At 40.4% G+C, this 24,703-nt stretch overlaps 1 protein-coding gene across 3 annotated transcripts in view; it reads left to right on the top strand.

Annotated features, from left to right (window-relative positions):
* Window positions 1-24,703, top strand: part of ENPP2 (ectonucleotide pyrophosphatase/phosphodiesterase 2) — a 107,318-nt gene that overhangs the window by 6,373 nt on the left and 76,242 nt on the right. The gene's annotated exons all lie outside the window — the stretch shown is intronic.

The following is a 24,703-nucleotide window of genomic DNA, read 5'->3' as shown; positions in this document are numbered from 1 at the left end:
TTTCTAACAGAGCTGTTCCAAGGCAATGCATTCTTTGTCACAGAGATATTTAAACAAAGGCTTGATAAATATGCTTGGAAATTTTGGACAGGCAGGGATGGGGTGGCCAAGCTCGAGGGCATTGACATTTCCTTTCAACCCCAGGATTCCAAGACTGTGTGTATGAAGTTCAAATATCTTACTTAGGCTGGCACTTAAGGCTCACTGTGACCCAGCCCTTTGTAGGGAAGTCTTATGTCCTGGTTTCCCTGTATAAGCCTAGTGCATGCCTGGTGTCTCCTAGTAGCTATTATGAGCACTCAACGTTCAGTCTCAAAAGGTCCTAGTTTGAACAATAAATTTTATGATCATCCATCCCTTGACTTAATGTTCCTGCCTCATGCCCTGGCATTCTGTGAGAAACCTTACAAACAACTCATACTGAAGTTTTTGTTACTCCCGGAGGAAACCTGGCATTTTGCTGCCTGTTTGTTTACTTAGGCCGTTTCCTATGTCAGGAATACTCCTCCTCTGTGCATTCTGCATCCTTCATTGAGAATATACTTTTTCATCAAGGCCTTTTTATAACACCACGGGTTGCATTAAAGTGCTAAGTACATAATTATTTTTATAAATATTTGATCTCCCCCTATTATCCCCTAGAAGTCCAGTACTAAGATCTGTGAAAAATAGTCAGCCAGTGGTATGAATGGTACAATGTGTAAGGCAGTAACGTTTCAGAAGGAAATTCCCATTTATTAGAAAAAGTCATATTTTCATTTTTAAAGTGATTCATGCATTTTGTAGAAGAAGTTTAAATTAAGGAAAGTACCAGGAAGAAACAAAGGATTGTCTACAATCGTAGCACCTATAGATAAGCATGTGAACATTTCAGTGAATATCCCTTCTATATTCTTTTATACACATGTAGTCTTAAAATTGGAATCATGCATATCCTTCTGTAACCTGCTTTTCACTAAAACATACCAAGTGTGTTACCCCATGTCATTATATATTTTTCAAAAACGTGGTCTTTGGGGGTTGGTGAATTGTGTTCCATTCTGTAGCTGTCTCATGCTTTGTTTAACTTCTGGTGGACATCAGGTTGTTTCTATCTTTTGATGTTACAAATAATGCTTTGATGACCCTCTGAGACATATATCCATGTACCCATATATCCATCTGTATGGGACATTTACATTTTCTAAAACTGCAAGATAGTTGACCAAAAACTGATATTGAGTTGCTAAGAAAGCATGAGTTTAAAAAAGGTCTAATTTTACTTTAAAAACTTCACTATTATTCTATGTTATATAAATCTATTATATATGAGATATTATGTGCATGTGTGTGTGTGTGTGTGTCTCCACTTATTAATTCTCTAATTTCATGAAGGTATCTGATTTGAAAATGTATCAACAATCTGTGGGCTTGATGCAGAAGTGAGAGATAACAAGTGAATACATTTCTTGAACAATGAATTGAGCTTGAAATCTAAAAACTTCAGTGACTGTATCAGGGTGACAAATTTTTGTTTCCAAGCTAAATATAAGGAAAAGTGATGACATGTATGTTGCAGGATAAAGAGAATTCTCTGAAAAGAGAGACACTGCCTAATGTTCTGGTGTCTGGAGGAGATATGTGGCCATGGCCTTAGATCTTTATTCTAAAGTAAATAATTCATCTTCTTAGACACTCAAGGAGCAGGTAGGTCTCCACTGTAGAGTGAAATGTTTCATCTTGGTTGGGAAACACTGTGAATCATTTTGGTGACTTTTTAACAAAATAAATGAAAGATCTTGTCATGGGTTGATTTGTATCTATCCGCCACTCCTTGAAGTCCTAACCCCCAATACCTTTAAATGCGATCTTATTTGGAGATAAGTTCCATACTAGTCAGGGTTCTCCAGAGAAACAGGATCAATAGGATATACACTTGACCCTTGAACAGCACAGGTTTGAACTGTGTGGGTCCACTTATACGTGGATTTTTTTCAATAAATATGTACTACATTTCTACTCAGTCTGAGGCTTGTTGAATCCATAGGTGCGGAACTGTGGGTACAGAAGGCTGACTATAAAGTTATACATGGGTTTTCGACTGCTCTGAGGGTCAGCACCCAACCTTGAGTTGTTCAAGGGTCAACTATATACATATATCTATATATAGATATATGTATATATACATATATATATATATATATAGAGAGAGAGAGAGAGATTTATAATAGGAATTGGCTCACACGAGTACGGAGGCTGAGAGGACCATTGATGTGTTGTCTTCAAGCTGGAGAAGGAAAACTGGTGGTGTAATTCACTTTGAGTCCAAAGAATTGCGGGGTTAGTGGTGTAAGTCCCAGTCTGAGTCCAAAGGTTTGAGAATCAGGAGCACTGATACTGAGGGCAGAAGGAGACGGATGTCCCAACTCAAGCAAAGAGAGAAAATTCACTCTTCCTCTATCTTTTTGTTCGATTCAAGCCCTCAGTGGGATGGATGGTGCTCACCAGCCTCGTTAAGGGTGATTTTTTAAAAAAATTTATTTATTTACTTTCCTCATTTTTTTGGATGCTTCGGGACTTAGTTGCGGCACATGGGATCTTTGTTGAGGCATATGGGATCTTTCGTTACGGCGCACAGTCTCTTCGTTGTGGTGCACAGGCTTCTCTCTAGTGGCGTGCGGGTTTTCTCTCTCTAGTTGTGGCGGCTTGTAGTTTGCGGCACATGGGCTGTCTCATTGAGGTGTGTGAGCTCAATAGTTGTGGCGGGCAGGCTTAGTTGCCCTGCGGCATGTGGGATCTCAGTTCCCTGACCGGGGATGGAACACGTATCCTCTGCATTGGAAGGTGGATTGTTTACCACTGGACCACCAGGGAAGTCCCGAGGGTCATCTTCTTTACTCAATCAATTCGAATGCTAGTCGCTTCCAGAAACACCCCGCAGACACCCCCAGAAATGTTTTGGCAGCTATAGGGGCATCACTTAGCCCAAACACATCGACACATAACAATTAACCATCATAGGGTCTTTACAGAGGTAATCAAAGTAGAGTGAGGTCATCAGGGTGGGCCCTAATCCAATAGGACTGGTGTCCTTATAAAAAGGGGAAATTCAACACAGAGACATGGAGGAAGATGATGGGAAGAGACACAGAGAGAAGATGGCCATCTACAAAGCCAAAGAAAAGGGGCCTGGAACAGATCCCTTCCTCACAGCCCTCAGAAGGAACCAACCCTTCTGACACCTTGATTTTGGACATCTAAGCCTCCAGCACTGAGAGTCAGTACATTTCTGTTATTTAAGCCATCCAGTTTGTGATACTTTCTTATGGCTTAATACAGATTTGAATTAATATAGATTTCATGAGAGCATAATCCCCTTAGCATGGCTTCAGCTGGTAACAATACAACATTATTTTGCTCTTTGGTAACCAGAGATTACGGTGTTGTCCCTAGGAATGACAGCTGACGATATATTGCTGTTTCAGTTAGCAAATATTTTCATTACCGTGATCTCCTTTGACCCTGATCAAAGCCTAAGAGATGGGCCTTCTTACATCTCTGTAAGAATGCCCATTAGGGATAGGAAACAGAGGCTCAGAGAGACTAAGTGAATTATTCAAAGTTGCAAAGCTTGGAAGAGGTAGACCTGAAACTCAGATATTGGCTTTTGGATACTAAATACCACACTAGTTTAATGAAAACACAATGCTTTTCACCTTCGTGGACATGTCAAATGTCATCTTCCTTCTTTGATTTGAAAGACACGTTTGTGGCATGCTGAGCCAGATTTTTCGTGGTTTTTTTTTTCCCCCCCTAAATCCCCTGAGAATGATTTTATAATCCTACTTGTTGGAAGATCTCTGATTGGCTGAAGGCACCTACTCCATCCACGTCCTCGTTATCAAATATTTATCAGGAATTTAGGCACCGTGTTTATGTGCACAGAATATTTCTTCTCCACACAGAAGCTTTGTTTACTGACAAAATGGACTTTCTCAGGACACGGTTTGATTACTGACAAATCCAACTGCGAAACTTTGGATGTGTTGGATATAATTGAGTTTTTCCATCATTAATTCTGCTCAGATATTAATTCAACATAGTGACATGAGGGGCGCCAAGCAGTTTCCAGGAAGCTGCTTGACTTTAATCAGCAGGAACAAATGCAAGATTATTGCACTTTTTCCTTGGGTGACCTAAGCTTGTTCTTGGCACCCGTGAACGCAGAGCGCTGGTTGTCTCATAGTGTTTCAGTGGCTTCTACCCAGGGGACTTATTAGTTTTGAACCTTAGGGATAATTCCATAAGAATGTAATTCTTTCCCTCCCTGAAAGAACAAAATGTTGCTTGTGTTGGGCTATTCTTGTTATGTGATAAAACCAGTGGTTCCCAAATTGTGGAATCACAGAGATCTGTAGGTAGGGTCGTCAGATTTAGGAAAAAACGGGCAAGGGAACCAAAATACACAACAACAGTAAAACCTCCAGGATGCCCCAGTTTAACTTCAATGGCAAATAAACAAGAAATACTTTTTTAGTATAATGATGTCCCCGATATTGAAAATACTAAAAAAAGTATTGTCTCTGGCAACCCTACCTATAAGGTTATATTGGGGGTAGAGTGTTGATAATTTGTCAATATTTCAAAAGTTATGAAAATTATACATTTACACAAGTAAGACTTCAGAGGTTCCTGAAAATGTGAAATTTCCTTGATTTTGGTTGGGATTTTTTGGACCCAACTTGAAAGCACTGTCATCTCACGCTGAAACCATAATTTTATTACCGTTTTTGATGACTTGTGTTCCAGGGATCATGCAAAGCACATGCATTATCTCATGTAATCCTCAAAATCAGAGGTCGGACGACTATAGCCTGCAGGCCAGATCCGGTCACTGCCTATCTTGTAAATAAAATTTTGTTGAAATGCAGCCACCTCGTTTGTTTCTGTATAGTTTGTGGCTGCTTTCATGCTCCAACAGCAAGTGTGTAGCTGTGATAGGAGATTGTTGTATGGCTCACAAGACCTGAAATACTTATTATTTGGCCCCTTGCAAGCAGAGTTTGCCTACACTTGCTCAAACCCACCCTTTGAAGGAGTTACCTATATTCCCATTTTTAGAATGAAAACATGAAGGCCCACAGAGTTTAAAAAACTGGGTAAGTTCTCACAGCTCTTAGAGTTCAAACTAAGGTCTGTTGAATTCCAAAACTTCTGACTACAGCTGACCCTAAGGCTGATAGTCAATTACATTTATCCTAAATGGGTTTAATAATGGAGAAACTGATTTCTGCTTAAATACTGTCCATCCCGAAGATGAGGCAGAAGGAATGGGGTCGTGGTTAGGCACCAGGCTCTGGAGGCACAGTGCTTAAGCCCCAGCTCTACTGCTTAATTTCTCTGTATCTCAGTTTCCACCCTTGTGAATTGCAGATGATAATAATTCCTATATGTGTGATTGTTACTGGGGTTAAGTGAGACAATGTCTAAAAAAACGGGAAGAGCAAAACAAAACAAAACAAAACAAAACGGGAAGAGCATTTGCCTAGTGGTCCACTAGGCATTTATTATTTTTATTTCAAATGACTGTTTCAAAGCAAGGGTAAAATAAAGAGTTTGGAAAAGTTGGGAACATCTGCCATGGTTGATTGACAGAACAGTTCAGGCAGGAAGCTCAGAGAGCACAGCGGCCCCTACTTGTCAGATCACAGCACGGAAAGATGCTTGTCTGGCTTCTTTATACAGGCGTATCTCATTTTATTTGCTTCACTGTGCTTCGCAGATACTGTCTTCCGTTTTTCTTTACAGACTAAATGTTTGTAGCAACCCTGCATGGAACAAGTGAACGGGCACCACTTCTCCAGCAGCAATGGCTCACTTTGTGTCTCTGTCACATTTTGGTGATCCTTGCAATAGTCCAGACTTTTTAATTGTTATTATATTTGTTATGTGATCTGTGATCAGTGATCTTTGATGTGACTATTGCAAAAAGATTGCGACTTGCTGATGGCTCAGACAACAGTTAGCATTTTTTAGCAATAATGTATTTTTAAATTAAGTTATGTGCACTGATTTTTAGACACAATGCTATTGCACACTTAACAGACTACAGGATAGTGTAAACATCATTTTTATATGCACTGGGAAACTAAAACATTTGCGTGACTTGCTTTATTGTGGTATTTGATTTATTGCAGTGGTCTGGGACCAAACCCGTAATATCTCTGAGGTGAGCTTGTAAGAGATGTCTTTGTTCTGAAAGTGCCTTTTAGTCCTTGGTTGGCCGTGTTTGCCTTGGGAAGCCGTGCTGTGAGATGTTACAGGATGTTCATCCAGTGCTCACTGGACCTTAAACCCCTTATTACTATTACCTCTGATATTTATAGCCCTAATATCCACCCCCAGTGGCTCCAAATTGACTAAAAATATAGCCAGGCTGCTGGAGAATAACCTTCTTAAATAGCACAAGACAGGCAATTGTCCTCAGAAACACCTCAATCTATAATTTAATCCTTAGGCAAAAACTAGAAAAAAAAATCAGTTTTTACCAGTATTCCTCACCCTCCAAAGCATATTTTGTGTATGGAGTCACTATGAATAAAATCTGTATGTAGACCCTGTTAAATATATTAGAATAGCCTTGATCTTTTGAGGAGACTAGGAGATAAACGTTGTTCCCTGAGAGTGATGGAATTGGATGACTTGAAAAGACTGGAAAAATCTGCAATATTGTGTATAAACCATTCAAGAGCTAAGTCAATATGTAGTCATTAAAAACATGGCCAAGACTCCTGGAGACTTTGCTTTGCAAAAGTGAAGTGGCATGAGCATGCATGGCCATTATCAGCAGGGTTTTGCAATTTCCTAGCGTGCCTGGGGTGCATGGAAACAGGAGCAAAGCAAGTGGCATTATTTTCCTAGGGTTGGCTTAGCCATCCTCTAGGATCTAGAAAATCCTTGAGAACTCTAGCCTTGGAGGTGGAGGGAGAAGCCTCCAGCAACTCTGCTGCCATTTTACAGAGCATAAAGCTGCAGGACAGTTGCCTCATCCCTGTTCTCCTCTGTCTCAGTCCTCCACGCTCTGGTTACATTTCCCTTCCTCTCTCGTCACAATCTTCTTCCTTTGTTAATTCATTGAACCAACATTAATTGAATGTCTCTGTGTGCCAGGCACTGTGCCAGACTCTGGGGATAAATGAGAAGAGGCATAGACTTGGTTTCTAATCTCATGGAGTTTACAGTCTGGTGGGAGAGGCACACAGGCCGGGAGTTGTTACCGAGTCTAAGCTCATACTGCTCGCCACACAACAGGCCGATAATGGAGAGACGAGTTGCTGGGGCAAGGAAGAATGACTTTATTCAGAAAGCCAGCCAACCAGGAAGATGGCGAGCTCGTGCCCCAAAGAACTGACTTGCCTGAATTAGAATCCAGGCTCCTTTTTTACTAAAAGGGGAGGGAGTAAAGTCAAACACTTCCTGGTTCCCATCAGCCTCCGGAGGGGATGTGTTCATTTCTTCCTCCCTGTAGTCATTCACAGGTGGACCTGGTCAGGATGTTTCCTGTGAGCTAAACAAAGGTATTTTAGCTTAATGCTCATTACCTGGGAAGCAGGGTTCCCAGAGATGGGCCATTATCTATAATTTAAGCTTATAGGCAACATCCCTTTAGTGATTAACTTGTGATAGAATACGAAGGTTCTTCTCTATTACAGTTAGAGTAAGTATTGTAAGGAGTAAAGATTGGGGAGAAAGAGAATAATGACACGTGTGTGTGTGTGTGTGTGTGTGTGTGTGTGTGTGTATGTGTGTATGTGTGTGTGTGTGAAGGGTGTGGATGGGGTCAGGAAGGCCTTTCTCTGAGCTGAGAACTGAAGGCTCAGTGAGAGCAGAAAAGTCTGTTGAGTTGTTTCCAGACACAGCCAGCTAGTGAACAGTAGTCCTGAAGTTTGAACCTAGGTTTGCCTGACTTTGAGAATTCTCCACTCTTCACTAAATCTTAACCCAGAAAGAATTATACTTGCTCCCCAAATGTTTACATTTAGCTGTGTTGTCCTCCCATGAAGCAACTTGAACAACAGTAAGGAGAGAAATCATTCATCCTTCACCCCATCTGATCATTCACCATGGGCTAGCCACGATGTGTATGCAAGTGCAGAGCACAGCTGTGACCAACGCCAAGGAATGTTGAGGAAAGCATTGTTAGCCCGGACTTGGGGTGATGCGGCCAGAGTCCGCATGCTCTTCAAATGCATCACAATGCCCTCTTTGCTCCAAAGGATCCTGGCCCTCATTAAAATGCAAGGCATGTGCATCCCACTTGCTTATTCCTTTCATTCCTAGACAAACACAAGTCTAATAAAGAGGCAAACAAGTGTGTCCAGGTCATAAGTCCACTTGGGAAAATGGGTATTTTGGGGAGGTTAGACTAATGCTAGCAGGTTGCCATTGCATTGTGAACTCTGAATGTCATTTGGCACTCTGGGGTTCAAGGGTAATATTGCCTGCAGTACTAATTACACACTGCAACTCACTGCCAAGGGAGGTTGAGGAGGTCTGAATGTTAGAATTGGCAGCCATATTTCTTGGGTATTTAGAGTTCTGTTTGGGGAATGTGGCTGGTCCAGATGGAGGAAGTTCAACACTTTCTATGCCAGATGTTGTGGAACTTTCAGGAGATGATGGAGAGGCAATCCCTGTCCTCAAGGAACTTTCAGTTTAGTAGGAAGAATTTCTGACAAAACAAACTCAACCCAGGAGGCAAGGTGTGGTGAAAAAATCAGGAATTTGAACCATTCAGTTTGGGTTTTCTCCACCATTACCTTGTAGTCTTGAGGAAATTATTTAACCTTTCTGAGTCTTGGTTTCTTCATTCATAAAATGGGGTTTTATAACTACTTCATGCCATTGTATAACTACCTTAATAGATGGTGACTAGTAATCACTGTTGCTGTATTTATTACTGTTAGTATCAGAATATGGCAAATTCTGCTCTAACACTGAGTGACTTTGGGCAAACTATTCAAATCTTCGTCTGTAAAATAAGATAATTCTAATGGCCTTATGTGTGTAGTTCAAGAGCTAACTGCATTCTCTCATCACTCTTACCACCCTTTTTTATTCTTTATTTGTAGCTCCTATCACTCATTGACATGTTTGTATATTTTATGTCTTTTTCCATCCAAAACAATGTAAGCTCCGGCAAGAATCTGGCTGCTTCTGCTAATTGCTGGTGTCATTTGTGCCTAAATACAATGCCTGGAACATAATATGCTCTCAATAAAATATTTACTGTGTAAATGGATGAGCAAGTGAATGAATGCTAACTCCTAGGTTAAATATTTAGCCAGCTGTCGGCTCCCAGCACACGGGACCTGTCCTTGTGCTTAGTGTCATTACTAGGGGTGGAATATGGTGCGTGCCAGGTCAGGACCCAATACAGAAAGATTGCTCCCGGCCCTGTCAGGTGGTGATCTTTGTTCTTAGCACTGGCATCTTATCAACTGTGTTGTAGCTGGGAGAAGCAACCGGGTCATTGTCAATAGTAAGGTCACATGAGACTAATTGTAAAAATAAGAGTTTCAGAATTTTTATCAATTCTCAAGAAGAAGGGGAAACAGCTGCAGAAAGGGAGGAAAGTCTGGGAAAAGGAGAAAACAGCATCTTTAGCAAAATGTTTTGTCACATGGGACCATAGGCTATAAGTCTCTGACTGAGACTTACCCAGCTCCAACCCTAGAAGGCATGCAAAGCAGCTGCCTCGGTCAATTGACACGAAGATAGTACACTGGTAAAGGGCCCCAGCCTGGAGTTGGTGCCAAAGTGAGAGACTGTCCTTGACAAATTCTGTTCTGTTTCTGAATTGTTAAAGGCACTAGGAAAAGAAACTCTCAACTGCCCTTCAAGTGTGAGATCAGAGGAATTTCTTTTAAAAATAATAAAACAAAATATAGCATAGTGGACTATAGCAAGAAATACTTAGAAGCTGGACTCTGGTTAGGCAGACCCGAGTTTGGAAGCTGGATTCTGGTTAGGCAGACCCGAGTTTGAATGAACTTGTGTGAACTTGAGCAAATTACTCAAACTTCTGTGAGCCTCTGTCAAAAAGAGAAACCAATATGTACTTTGCAAGATTGAGAGAATCCAGTGAGTTCATTCCTGTACAATGTCCGGCAATTCTAGGGGCTCAATAGATGGTAGCTGTTATTGTTAACAATGAACACTACGTGGATTATTTTGCTTAATTCTGCAGTAACCCTATGAGAAGGTAAGGGGATTCTTCCCATTTTACATATGAGGAGATGGAGGTCTAGGGAGGTTTTCTAACTTAGTCAAAGCCACACAGCTAGTGAGCATCTGAGTCAGGACTCTAACCATGCCTGAGAGCCCAGGATTTTCCTAATTAGCAAGTTGTATAACATCTCTCATAAGAGCAACAGAAGCTTAGCGGGACAACGGAAGGTCCAGGACTTCTGCATTCTCTTGCATAATACTCTAGTGGCAAGCTGGGGTTATCAGATTTCAACTTTTCAGTGGCTCTCTGTTTACAAAGCATTGTAAGAGACCTATAAGGCTGCTAGAGGCGATATAAGGTCAGCTTGTCTTATGCCTGTCTTCTAGATCCATCCAGAAGTAGATTGCTTCATATCTTAAGTCCATCAAATGATTTTGTGAAAGGTGTTCCTCCTTTTCTCAGCCCACTCCTGACAGTGTTCCCTTTAATTAGCATGAATTACATTGTGCATGCCATAGGTATTATATATCTATCTATACCTATCTATATCTATATGTATATTTCCTTCAGGAAATGAAATAGTAAGAACAAGGTGTGTATAGGATCCTTAGCTTTCCTTTGGATTTACTCAGGAAAAATAAAACCAAGTTCTGTTTATTTAATTTAATTGAGTAGCTCTTTGCTGGTCATTATATAGAGAGAGAGAACTCAGCTCCCTAAGAGAGTTGTAAGAAGAGAGAAAAATAATAGATGCGTAGAGTTGGAAATGACCATAAATGTTGTATAACCAATCTTCCTTTGAATTTAGATGCTTTATAAGACCAACCTTTTCTTGAATAGTAACCATGAGTTCATTTTTTATAAGAGAACTCTGGCAGCACGGCTGGCTAGAAAGTTCATTTTATTATGAGACGAAACATGCTTCTCTGTGCCTTCTAGTTTTGCTCAAGGAAGTGCAATGCCCTTCAAATATCTGAGAAAGACAACCACACCCACCTTCTCCCATCATGCATGCAAGGCACCCGGGAGGCATGGTCACAGGTTCCTCAGCCATGGGCCATGAGGGGAGCCCATTAGATGTCCATTCTCTAAATATTAGTCAGAGTGAGCCTTTTGAAACAGAAATCGGATCATGTCACTGCCTGACTCAGATCTCTCCAGTAGCTTCTCAGCACACCCAAAATGAAACATAGAGGCTCACTGGGTGACCTGGGTGGTCCTACATAAACCAGCACCTGATCCAGTCTTTGATGTCCTCTGAAATTGCTCCCCCATCTTTCACTCCACTCCAGCCACACGGGCCTTCCTGAACACACTGAGCTGTCCCTACCTCAGAGCCTTCCCACCTGCTATTTCTCCCAAGAGACACCTGGTTCTTCCCTCACTCCATCCAGATTTTTGTTCAGAGGTCATCTCTCCAGAGAGACCTTTGTTGCCACCCAATTGAAAATAACTCCTCCCATTACTCTCTGTTCTCTGCTCTGCTCTGTTTTCCTTATCATTTATTAATTACCTGACATTATTATATTTCTCGCCCACTAGAATGTGAGATCCATGAGGCAGAAGTTTCGTTTTGTTCACTTTGCATTTCCAGTGCTAGATACATACAAAGTGCTCAATAAAAGTTTGTTGAATAAATGAACAAATAGATGAATGAATTAATAAATGGATTGGGTAATAGGGACTGCTCATCATCTTGGTCCTGCCTCTCTCAGTGCTATCTGGTTCTGTAGTGACCTAAAACAAGCGGTCACTTAAATGAGATATCCAGAAGTGAAAACAGTCCAGACGGAGTCCATGCAGTGCCAGGCTCAGCTGAACTTTTCTCTCCTGGATCTGAGCGGTAATTGTCTATTAGAGGAGCCTAAGATAAAATGAGGTCATTTAGAGTTGTGGTCAAGCATAGGCTCCTATAGAACTTGCAGGTACCAAAAATTCCCAGCTTTCTTTTGTAAGGATTGTTTTCAGTTCTGGTCTCTCCTAGTGTGAAGTTTTATAACTGAATTTTGTATTCTAGTTCAAGAATCTTACCCCAGACAGATTGATCTGGCTCTCTCTCTATTTCTTCTAAAATCTTTTGACTTCAACCTGTCAAGATATTTTTGAATTTCGATTCAGTCCATGGTACGTAGTACGTGGCACCTAGCTGTTGCTGGAATACTGTGTTCAAGAACATACCCTGTATCCATGATTCAGGAATCAAGAAGCTACCATCTCTGTCACCCCCGCAGATGTCTCCTAGGGCATAGGAAGCTGGAGAATGGACACTGAAATAATGTTTCAGAAAACCTTCCACTTCCACAATCTTATTTGCACAGAGAAGCAGCTGAAAGGGGCTGGAAGAGAGATCCTGTCTTCATTCTGCTGTCCCAATCTCATGTACATAAAGACAATCTCAGCAGCATAACTGGCAGAATCTATAAACTGTATCTATAACTCATCCTACAAAAAGCCTGCAAGACAGGAGGGCTCCCTGGAAGTGGGGTGGAGTAGAGATTGAAGGAGCCAGTTCTCAGTCTCTTCCACACATAACCCTTGCATACCTCTACAATGGAACTCACCAGAGTGTGTTTAACAGACAGTTGACTTCCATTTCTTCCGATGAAAACATGCTTTTTACCTCAATATCCCTGATACTACGTGGTACTTGGCACAGAGTAAGCTTTTACTAAGCATTAGCTTCTATTATAGGGAATGCTTACTAAATCTGTGTTGAATCAACACTATATGAATTTGTAAAACTCTCACACTCCAAAATTTAGAGCCATTGTCTGACAATGACCTGCATTCTCTCTGATCCCTTAGGAACTTTGAAATGACATGGTTATGATGCCCATGGCTCTGATCACTTCCTCATTACCAACTGATTCTTTTTTTGGGGTCAGTCTAGAATAGAAGTTAATCTGTGGCTTCTGATATGTTCTGAAATAGGAAACATTATCAAGTATCAAGGCTTATCAGACACTTATCAGATTCTCTGCTTTTAATAGAATCATGTTTCTTCTAGAAAATAGTTGAAATTCCCATTCCTTTTAGATCTTGCTAGTTTTGTAATTTTCATTGGGAAATCATGGAGAAAAGAGGGCTCCCCCACTTAATATGTACTTGAACTTGGGCAAGTTGCCCAAGTTGAGCTTGTTGACAGTGATAATAATCTGAAGGGGTTTATGAGGTTAAATAAGGCAATATATAAAAATATCTCTAGTTATGTTGCTGGGCAAAAGGCAGGCACTTACTAAATACTAGCACTTAGGGGGTGTCTGATCCATGCCAGGTATGGTACCACTCATGCATACTTGCTTTTCCCTTTTCCTTCACCCAGTCCTGAGCTGTCCTGATATCCCAACCAGAGCTACTTTAGCTCTGTGACCTTGCCTACGAGCAGCATTTCAGTTTTATTGATTGCAAAGTGGGAAGACTGAGTAAGCCTTAATTCTTCTAACTCATAGCCCTTTTTTTTTTTAAAGAAATGTTCTTTAAATGTTAAGACACATTTTTTTAAATGAGGTATAATCAACATATCACATTATAGTCATTTCAGGTGTATAACAATGATTCGATATTTGTATATATTGAGAAATAATCACCATAGTAACTCTAGTTGAGATCCATCACCACACATAGTCACAAAACATTTTTTTCATAATGAAAACTTTTACGATCTACTCTCTTAGCAACTTTCAAATCTGCAATGCGATATTATTAACTACGGTCACCATGCTGTATGTTACACCCCCATGACTTATTTATTTTATAACAGGAAGCTTGTACCTTTTAACCCCCCTTCACCCATTTTGCCCTCCCCAACCCCCTGCCTCTGGAAACCATCAGTCTTTCTCTGTATCTTTGAGCTCTTTTTTTTTTTAGGCTCCTCCTATAAGTGAGAACATACAGTATATGTCTTTCTCTGTCCGACTTTATTTCACTTAGCATAATGCCCTCAAGGACCATCCATGTTGTTCCAAGTCATTGTTCTTAAATCCCCACAACTGTCCCACAGACTCTGGTTACTGTTTGTTGCCATTAAATTCGAGCCCCTTGAGATCTGTAGGTGAAATGACAGGGCTACAATGCCTTAGGTTTTCTTCTTAGGCTACTTTATTTGAAAGTAAAATGAAGCAGGAAACTGATGAAGCAGAATGGCAGAGACCCTGAAGTGCTCTAAAGGAGTCCCAGGAAATTCTCCTATTTTTAGGGAAGTAGAGGGTTTCATCACACATCGGGGCTAGTTAAAATAGGTCCACACCACAACTCAAAATGCTTCAGTTTTCCTGTTAATTATCAGGTTTGGAGGGTAACTGAGGTGACTCTGGAGACAGCTTTGAAGGCACTGACCCAAGCTGCAGATCAGGATTAATATTCCTTTTCTGTGGGTCCAGATGCTTTGGAATTTGCTTCACTGTGAGAATAATCTCACTAGCTCTCTTTTATTTTAGCAGCAATTTTTGAGATATAATTTATAAACCATAAAATCCATCCTTTTAAACTGAACATTTTGGTGGTTTTTAATACACTCACAGAGATGTGCAAACACCACCATAATGTAATTTTAGAACATTTTCAACACTCCAACACAAAACTTCATATCCAAAAGCAGTCACTTCCACATCGCCTGACAACCTCTAATCTACTTTCTTTCTCTATGGATTTCCCTATTGTAAGTAGTTCATATAAATGGAATCATACAGTATGTGGCCTCTGTGTCTGGCTTTTTTCACTTAGCATGATGTTTCCAAGGTCCATCCATGTTTTAGCATGTATCAGGACTTCATTCTTTTTCATAGCTGAATAACATTTAATTGTATAGATATACCAAATTTTGTTTCTCCACTCATCAGTTGAGAATTCTGCTCTGGACATTTGTGTACAAGGTTATGTGTGGACTATGTTTTCAATTCTCCTGGGTATATACCTAGGAGTGGAATTACTGGGTCATACGGTAACACTATGTTTAACATAGAGTCTAACACTTTGAGGACCTGCCAAATTGTTTTCCAAAGCTGCTGCACCACTTTGTAATCCTATCAATAATATATGAGGGTTCCAATTTTTCCACATCCTTCCTAATACTTATTCTTTTCTGTCTTTTTAATTTTAGCCATCCTGGTGGGTGTGAAGTAGTATATATTTCATTGTAGTTTTGATTTGCGTTTCCCAAATGACTAAATGATATTGAGCATCTTTTCATGTCCTTATTGTCCATTTATATATCTTCTTTCTAGAAATGTCTATTCTAATCCTCTGAACATTTAAAAAATTGGGCTATGTGTCTTTTTATTGCTGAGTTGTAAGAATTTTTTCCATATTCTGGATACTAGACCCCTGTCGGATATATAATTTGCAATTTTTCCCCCATTCTGTGGACCATCTTTTCACTTTCTTGCCATCTTGACAATAATGTTTTTCAATCCATGAACATGATTGTCTTCCCATTTATTTAGGTCTTCTATAATATATTTCAATTATGCTGTCTGGTTTTCAGAATACAAGTCTCACACTTGCTTTGTTAAATTGATTACTAAGTATTTTAGACTTCTTGATACTATTATAAATACAACTGCTTTCTCAATTTCATTTTAGATTGCCCATTGCTAGTGTACAAAAATACAATTGATGTTTAACATTTAGCTTGTATCATGCCATCTTCCTGAGTTCATTTATTAGTTCTATTTTTTTTTTTTTTTTGGTATGCGGGCCTCTCACTGCTGCGGCCTCTCCTGTTGTGGAGCACAGGCTCCGGACGCGCAGGCCCAGCACCATGGCTCACGGGCCCAGCCGCTCCACAGCATGTGGGAACCTCCTGGACCAGGGCACAAACCTGCGTCCCCTGCATCGGCAGGCAGACTCCCAACCACTGTGCCACCAGGGAAGCCCAGTTCTAATATTTTTTAAACAGATTCATTAGGATTGTCTATGTACAAGTTTATGTCATTTGTGAATAGAGATAGTTTTATTTGTTCCTTTCCAAGTTAAATGCCTTTTGTTTGTTTTTCTTGCCTAATTGCTTTGGCTAGAAGTGCAGTGTTGAATAGAACTAGTGAGAGAAGACATCCTTGTCTTGCTCCTGATCTTAGGGGGAAAGAATTCAGTCTTTCACTGTTAAGTATGATGTTAGCTGTGAGTTTTTCGAAGAAATCTTTTATCAGGCAGAAGAAGTTTGTTTCTATTCCTACTTTGCTGAATGTCACTAATTGTTGTTTGATTTCAAGGGGAATCACAGAAATGGCAGTTTTGCTTCCTCCCTGAGAGGGTACCATTGTACTCTAAGCATGTGATGATGCCATTCCATTAGCAAGTATAAACTTCCTTTTAGGTTTGAGTTCAACAACTTTCTTGAGTTGAAGCTCAAATTCTCGGGACTTTCCAATTCAAATAGAAGGCCTTTATTATTGTAGTTAAAACCTGCACCTTGAAAGCTGTCTCCAGAGTCACTGCACCCTTTTCCAAATAAGTGCTGCCCATTTTCTCTTGAGGTTAGAGAGAATGTGAAAAAAAAGTTGTTTATAACATGTCTAACTTAAACCTACATGTAATCTCTCCATAAGTAAAGGCAATTCTCCTAGAACCTTTGTCACTACTAAGCACCTATTACGTGCCCAGCCTTTTGCTACCTACTGAGAATGAAACGGAGCAGGGCCCTATGGTCTGTTCCCCCCTTGTCCTCAGCCTGCCTTTTGTCTGTGGAAAGATTTTAGCCAAAGAATAAGTTTAATCAGAGAGGTGAGAAATTGCAGAAACAAAGGAAAACAGTCAAAGGAGACCAAATAATAATAGTTTAGTCATTAAGCATAGTCAAGGACCTTTAGTTCCTTCTCAAGGGCTATAGATCATATTCTGAGCCATATCCTGTGAGCTGTCTTATAGATACTGAAACCCCCGCTAGGTGGAAGAAGTTAACTCCAGGATGACCATTATGACATGACTATAGCAATGACATGAGCTGCCACCATTCTGAGGACTGGCCTCAAAGAAACGGAAACAAACTGACCCTGGAACTGAAGATTAACTATGCCTAAAACCATCAAGATGAGGCTGGTCAGACCACCAGTGACCAATTTCAAGATGACTGTCAGAGCTGACTGTGCTGTTTCTGCATGTAGCCCCTTCCCTCTGTCTATAAAAGCTCTTGCCCCCTGATTGTCTGGGAGTAGGGGGGAGTCAGCCTTTGGACCGGCATCTGCCCTCCCCCCACCCCCTGGGTGCCGGCATCCAAAAGAAAGCAAACTTTCCTTTCCACCAGCCTTGCCTCTTTATTGGCTTTTGAGCAGAGAGCAGCCAGACCCCACTTTCAGTTACATGAACATGATAGTAGATGATGAAGTCTTTATCCTCCTGGCTTTAATAATGGCTAATATTTGTATGTTTCCTATGTTCAAGTACTGACCTACCTGCTTAACATGCATTATATCATTTGGTCTTCATATCAACCCTGTGTGATGAGAACTATTATTATTTTTATTAAAAGAAATCTGAGTTTTAGAGAAGTTAAGCAAGGTCTCACGCTTAAAAGTGGCAGACCTAGGTTGGATGGACTCCAGAATCCAGACTCTTGTTTCTTTCCCCTGCTCTCTGGGGATTTATATTCTTATTGCTGAGACAGGAAATACTTAAATAAAACAGGCAATACTAAAGAACAAGAGATAAATGTTTTGGGTAGAATCTGTAGGTTCTTGAGGATAGCACAGTGGGGATTGCAGTTGTGAGGAGGGTTCTTGTTAAGATGCTGAGCCTCGGGGAAAGGAATGGATTGACTAAGATTTGTATGAGCACAAAGGAAAGAGGAGCAGGGCTGAGAAGTAGCATAAGGAGAAGTGTGGAAATTAGCTTAGACTTCTGGGGGGAAGAGTCTGACTAAAGTGAGAGTTTCTGTCATTTATCAATGGGAGATCTGGTTTGGGGGTAATTTGGGTCATATTTTGGTGTGTGTGTAGGTATATGAATACTACAACAAAGGGTAGGGTTTAGAAAAGTATTTAAGTAATGGAATTAACTTACTTATTGATTGTTTTTGTTTGTTTTTACAAACTGTACTCCTTGAATTTCCACATTTCTGAGAAAGTGCCAGAGAGAGAAGGGAGGTGGCTGCTTAGATGGGATCCTGGCTTCCCACTCGCACTAGAGCAGCTCCAAATTTAGATGTTGGTATTCATTTTGAGATTTTATTTGAAAATAAGGTTTTAATGCTTAAAAAAGTGTTTCAAACCACTGAGTTAGCCCAATAATCCTGCTTTACAGATGAATAAATATGGGCTTAAAGGGACACAGCTAGTTAGTAAGAGAGCAAGAATTCAAGTGCAATTCAAGTTCCAATTTAAACTTCTTGATGCCAAGTGCTTCATTAGACAAACATTTATTGTCTGTTTGTTATATCCCAGGAAAGATTCAAAGCTCTGTGGAGTGCAAGGATGACTGGTCCCTGCATTTGAAGGACCACAAGGGATAGAGATGCCTAAAAAGAGATTATAGACAGTATGGGAGGCCCATTGCTCTGCATGGGAAGGGAAAAATCAGGGGGTGCTCCACAGAGGAGTGACACCTGACCTGAATATTCACGAATATGTTGGAGTTTGCCAGGGAGAGTAGGTGGAGAAGAGCATTCTAGGCTAAAACAACAAGGTGTATTAAAGAAGGAAGATGTAGGAAAGCACAGCTTAATCAGGGACTAGCAAATAGTTCTCAAATTAAGAAAACTTACCCTTTATTTAGCATTCTCCTGTGTCAGGCATTGTGCTAGGCAATTTACATGGATTATTTCATGTAATGTTCTTAAGAATCCTATGAGCTGGATACAGATGAGAAAACTGAGTCTTAAGGTGGAGAAGTAATTCACCTAAGGGTCATGTAAGGTCTCACAGTTAAACAGTGGTAGAGCTGGGATATGAATCCGGGGAGCTTAATTTTGGATTTAGAGTCCTGTGCACCTTGCTAAGCAGTTTGGATTTGATCCTCTAGGTCAGTGGTCCTCAAATTTGCAGCAGAATCACCAGATGGGCTTGTTAAAACATAGATTCTGGGCTCTACCCCTGAGTTTCTTAGGTAAGACCCAAGGATTTGCATTTCTAACAAGTTTCCAGGTGATTCTGACCCTCCTGGGGATCACACTTTGAGAACTGCTGTGACAGGAAGCTACTGGAAGGTTTTCAGCTTGGGGGGAAATCATCAGATTTGCCTGTATTTTATGCAGGGCTCTCTGGGTGAGGAATGGAAATGAATTACAAGTTGGATAAGAGAGACCTCAGTGAAATGGTGTTTGGAGGGGGAAGAGAAGGCACACAGGAAGAATAGTTATGAGATGAACTTCTAATGTGTGTCCAGAAGAATGAAGATGAAGAGATAAATCTAAAAGTAATCACACAGAAAGATAATTTAGGTATTAATGGCACTCAGCAGGCTCTGATAAAGGATAGTAATAATTGTAATTAATAATGAGACTCTGCAGACATGGTTTCTGATTAGAAACAAGAGATGAAAGGATTGTAGAACAAAAAGTGGTTTTAAGGTTTCCATGAAAAGACATTGGAGAGCAGAGTGGCTGTTGAGGTAGCTGTGTTTTGAACGTGCGAGTTGAGGCCCTTGTGTGGCCTCATAGAGAGACATCACACTATAGTGGGAAGAGGACCAAACTAGCTTAGGAGGTGTGGTTTCTAGAAACTCAGTCACTCATTCTACCATTTTGAGATGTCACCTATCTCCATCTCTTTATCTACAAGTGGTGTTGGCAACAGCTTCTCAGCCTGCTTATGTGAGACTGGAGGGTAAAGGCTGAACGTTTTCGACCTTGTGTTGATACTTTTAGCAAAACAATTTTCTCTAGTCACATACCCACCGATTCGTGCTCAGATGTTACACAGTCCACATGGCAAAGTAGACTCAAACGTCTTTCATTCACCTGGACTTTTACATGCACGTTTCAGAGTAGCCCCCCCAAAAAAAAGACTTAAATTGAGTTTGAGATTTAAAATGTTTTATTATAACCTAGGGTTAGGAACAAAGCTGAGTTATTTCCTGGGGGGTAATTCTTCTTAACCTCAATTATGAATAAATGCATTTTCAAGTTTTCAAGTCTACTATAACTTTACTTTAAATCCACTGCCTTAGAAGATTTTTAAGACTACTGACACGTTTTAAAGCTATTAACGAGATCCCTTATGTTAACTATTTAATTCTAGAGTGTTAGCAAATGGATACACGTCTCTAAGTCTTTCTTATAATTCCATTAAAATTTAAGAAGTGACTTTGCTGGTCATCACGATCATTGCATATTCATTCACTCAGGAGTCATCACGTTTAACACCTGCCTGCCCCTCAACCTCCATACCCAATGCATGAACAAGTCCTTTTCCTATAACTCTCCCCATTTTCTGCCTCTCCACCAACACCGTAATTTTCTTGGTGCAAAATATCACTCAGTGTCTTTTGTCTGGATTACTGCTGTCATTTCCAAACTAATCTACTGTATCCATTTGACTCCCTCCAATTCATAACCACACTGTACAGAGATTAATGCTTCATATCTAATTAAGCTTCCACCGACTTAATCCCTTTAAAGGCTTTCCAAAGCTTTTAGGATAAAGACTATACCACCCTACAAGACTGATGAGGCCCCACATGGACTGACCTCTACTAACCTCTCCAGTCTTATTTCACTCCAGGCTCCCTTTTATCTCCCTGAACTAGTCAAACGGGCTGTCTTCTCTTCTAGTGGATGCCTGGTGTCTCCAGGCTACAACTTTTGCGGCTCCTGTTCGCTCCACCTAGAATCCTTTTCTCCTCTCTTATCTAGTTACTCCCCTCTATCCCTCAAATCACGGCTCATCTGACACTTTTCAGAGTCTTCCGTGACCATCAAACCTGAATTACACGTTCTCATAGCATCATAGACTTCTTTACGTCTATGCTTGCCCCAGCTGCAATTTTACATTTATTTCTGTGTCTATTTGATTGATATGCAGCCAGGGGACTATGTTTGGTTTGGCTCCTCGTATAGAACTAATGCCCAGAAGAGTGCTTGGTACACAGCAGGAGCTAATGAACATTTGTGCAATGAATGCATATTCTTAGAGTGTGTTCCAGTTGCAGGGGCTCATGCTTAGATACCATTGGGAGTAAATGTAATGCATAGAAGTGTATGATATAAGTTGATGTCATTGAAAGAGGTGACAGTGTTGATTTCAGCTTTCAATTGTGTAATAAGTAATAACACAAGTACTGTTTTCATTTGAATAGGCGTATGCTATTTCTCCACTGGAGAAACCCCCGGGACCATAGATTACCCATAAAACTTTGCCTCTGTGGTTTAAACTCTTAAGTGGTGTCTACTTTATACATACAGGCAGTCCTGGGTTGTGGGAGCGATTGAGCCTGCTTGTTTTTCTATTAGCTGTCATGAGTTTTTGCTCCATTTAGATTGGCAAATCCCTTTTGCAGAGACTGTTGTCCGGTTTTTACTCTGAATTTTCTAATAGTCCTCAACCACAGCAGAATTGAAAAACAAGACTTAAAGAGTTTTAAAATAGGATAGGAAGAATACACATGGGTGCGGTTTTCTTACTTTCCTGGTGTGTGTGCTGTAGTGACTGCTAAGTGGTACCCCTGAAAATCAGGTGGTCAATGACTGTCTAACACCATAGTCTTAGAAGTATCCTGGGACTAGAATTAAGTCGTCAAGGCACCATGATTGCAGTTAATTTTGCACCATGAGAAGCTGGACATTGATAAAGTTTGAATCCGTTCATGAATGCTTCATAATTACTGCAGGAGGCAAGAGTGACATCCCTCAATTACAGATCTTTCAAATCTCACTGTTAACCTCAAGCCCTCTTACCGTAATCAGGGCTTGGGAACAAGGATTCACAGAAGCATTTCATGAAAAGATGGACTGTGCATTTGTATAAATGCAACCACTGTATTGCAATTAAGCAATACACACACTGCTGCTTCGTACCACCAGCAAAGTAAATAAAATACTATTCTGCTGCTTACAGTTTGGAGATGATCCCCATGGAGGAATAGCCACGGTTTGTCATTGAGATTGAAACTTTAATGTCCAGTTAGTAGTGAATGCTATTAATGGTATATTAAAATTACATTATGAATTAGATCAAGCAAGTCAACCTTCAGGGCAGATATTAACTGATTCAGAGTAATTTATTCTAATGCTCTGCTGTTCTTACATGATTTGTATCAGAATGTGGTCCTTACATTGCTTGCATCAGAATAGCCTATTGTGTCAGTTCTTGTCTGGCTCCTAAACCCCCTTTCTTCTCCCCACCTCCTGGAGCTAATGAATCAGAATCTTGGGGGTTAGACGATAAGCATCAACATTTTAAACGAGTTCCCAGGGTCATTCTTATGCCCAATAAAACTTGAGACCCACAGAATGATTTTTAGGGCCTGAGACTTGTCAGATTGTTTGGGTTCTCTTCTGCCAGGGGGCAGTGTTCTCTGAAATATGGCTGGATTAATAAACCAAGCTGAAAGCTAATTTTAGTCTTTCTCATACACTTTCTTGTTTACTGACCCCAACCATGCTTGACCTTATACCAAAAATCTTAAATACCAGAGCAGGTGAACTTTCTTGATTCGGTTTTGTTATAGAAGGCTTTAGACTATATTTCAGTCATTTTAGTTGAGTTTCTGGACGTGCGGTATCAGGCTTTTTGGGTTTCTCAATTTTAGATAATGAGGGGTAATTTTATTTTGTGTTTGATTTGATGCCCAAGATAGGGACTTTGGTCATGCTACTGACAGTTAATTTATAATGATGTCTCTTAGTAAAATCCTGTGTAACTGTGTTAGATGGGGTGTGTGTGTGCGTGTGCGTGTTTGTGTGAATGTGTTCCATGCACACAATGACCTGGTAGAAGATAAAGTTCTTTGGCAGATGGTTAACAGAAATAATGGCTGAGTTCAATCCTCTTAGATAATTGGTAACAAGTGCTGTACAGAAGCCAATTCTGGATCACCCTGGCTATTACACTTCAGACTTTCCCCCCCTGCACAGCTACTCTGCATGTCAAAAAAAATTAATGGATAATGTTCAGCTTCTGAGTCTAATTTTTTTTTCAAGGGGGGCCTTCACTGTCCTCATGCTGGATTTCTACCATCAAATGTCAGACAGATTCTAAATCTGCTGGACTCCGGTGAGGGCTGGGGAAATTGGCGAGGGCAGGGGAGCACCTTTGGAACGCTGTGCCATCGAGTGCAGTCACAGGACTGCCTTGAAATTTTCCTTTTAGCTTTAGAGTTGTCCTCTGTACAAGCAAGCCTGCATCTTGAAATTGAACATAAAGAGTAAAAAAAATCTTACGTGGGGTTAACATCTTTCATAAGCCTTGCTAAATGCAGGACCCCAAATCATTTCAGTATGGCACAGACTAAAGCAAGAGACTTCCATAGGAAAATTCATAAGCCTGCCATCTCTGCAAGACTGCGAAATGAAAAGGACGTTAGAAAGGCAGCTAAAAGTTTGGCACTGTGTTTTTTTCTTTTGCTCAATTAGCTGTTACTAAATTCTAGAATATCTAATGAAACCCAGGACTAATGTGCAATCCACCATAAACAAGTTCTGGCTTTTGTGCTATCAGGTTTTATTTGAGCTGAGCCACTGCTTCCTCAGTAATTTGTTGCATGGTAAGCGCCGTATTTGTTTACATACACACATATGCTGTGTGTAAGAACCATGGTCACCGGGTCCAGCCAGAGAAAATCCAAAGATAAGCTTTCCTCCCTCATTTGAATCCTAAAAGTGTACAGTATTTAAAGACCTCTCAGATTTTGAGGCCTTGATTTCTTTTAGGAGTCTCCTGATTGCCAACTAGGTTAGTAAAGAGACTTTAATGCTCACGATAGCATCAAAGGGCACAGTGTTTGGTGGCTAGATGATAATTTATCTGGGAAAAACCTAGGGAAGCAATTCTTTAAAGCTAAATTCTTGCTGCCATTGAGATTTCCTTCCTCAATTCAATCATTAATAAAGCTTTCCCATCCCACCCCTGCTGCTCCCACACCCCTCCAAAAACACAAAAACAAAAGCAAAAAAACCCAAAAAAAACCCAAACCCAAGCTGACAGTTTTTTCGGGAGGAAGAGGCAGAGAGACGTGAAGTTATATTGTCCCTCCTCACCGGACAGAAGAACTGTGTTGCTTAGTTTGACATTCCCAGTATTTTGATAAAAGTTACTTCTCTAAACTCTAACAACAACATGGGGAAACATAATGCTATCTCTTGTGTTTAGTTACAATCGTGGGAGATTTCATCGTGAGAAATATTTGAGGAGTCGGGAGTAGCTGAGAATGTGGCAAAAGGGACAGGGTCGTTTAAACTGCCAGAAAAATAAATAAATAGGCAAGACAGAGAAAGTTATTAGGTTTATAAATTATAAAACTTTCCTTTAAAAAAAAATAAAGTCGTGGGGTTGACTACATTGAATAACTACATTGTAAACCTTAAAAGCTTAGAGCGGGTAGAAACCCTTTTATGGCTCTGTTTCA

This window comes from Lagenorhynchus albirostris, chromosome 17 (genome assembly GCF_949774975.1).
Source record: "Lagenorhynchus albirostris chromosome 17, mLagAlb1.1, whole genome shotgun sequence".
NCBI classification, from domain to species: domain Eukaryota; kingdom Metazoa; phylum Chordata; class Mammalia; order Artiodactyla; family Delphinidae; genus Lagenorhynchus; species Lagenorhynchus albirostris.
The sequence above is the reverse complement of the archived record's forward strand: the minus strand, read 5'-3'. Positions and strand labels throughout refer to the sequence as shown.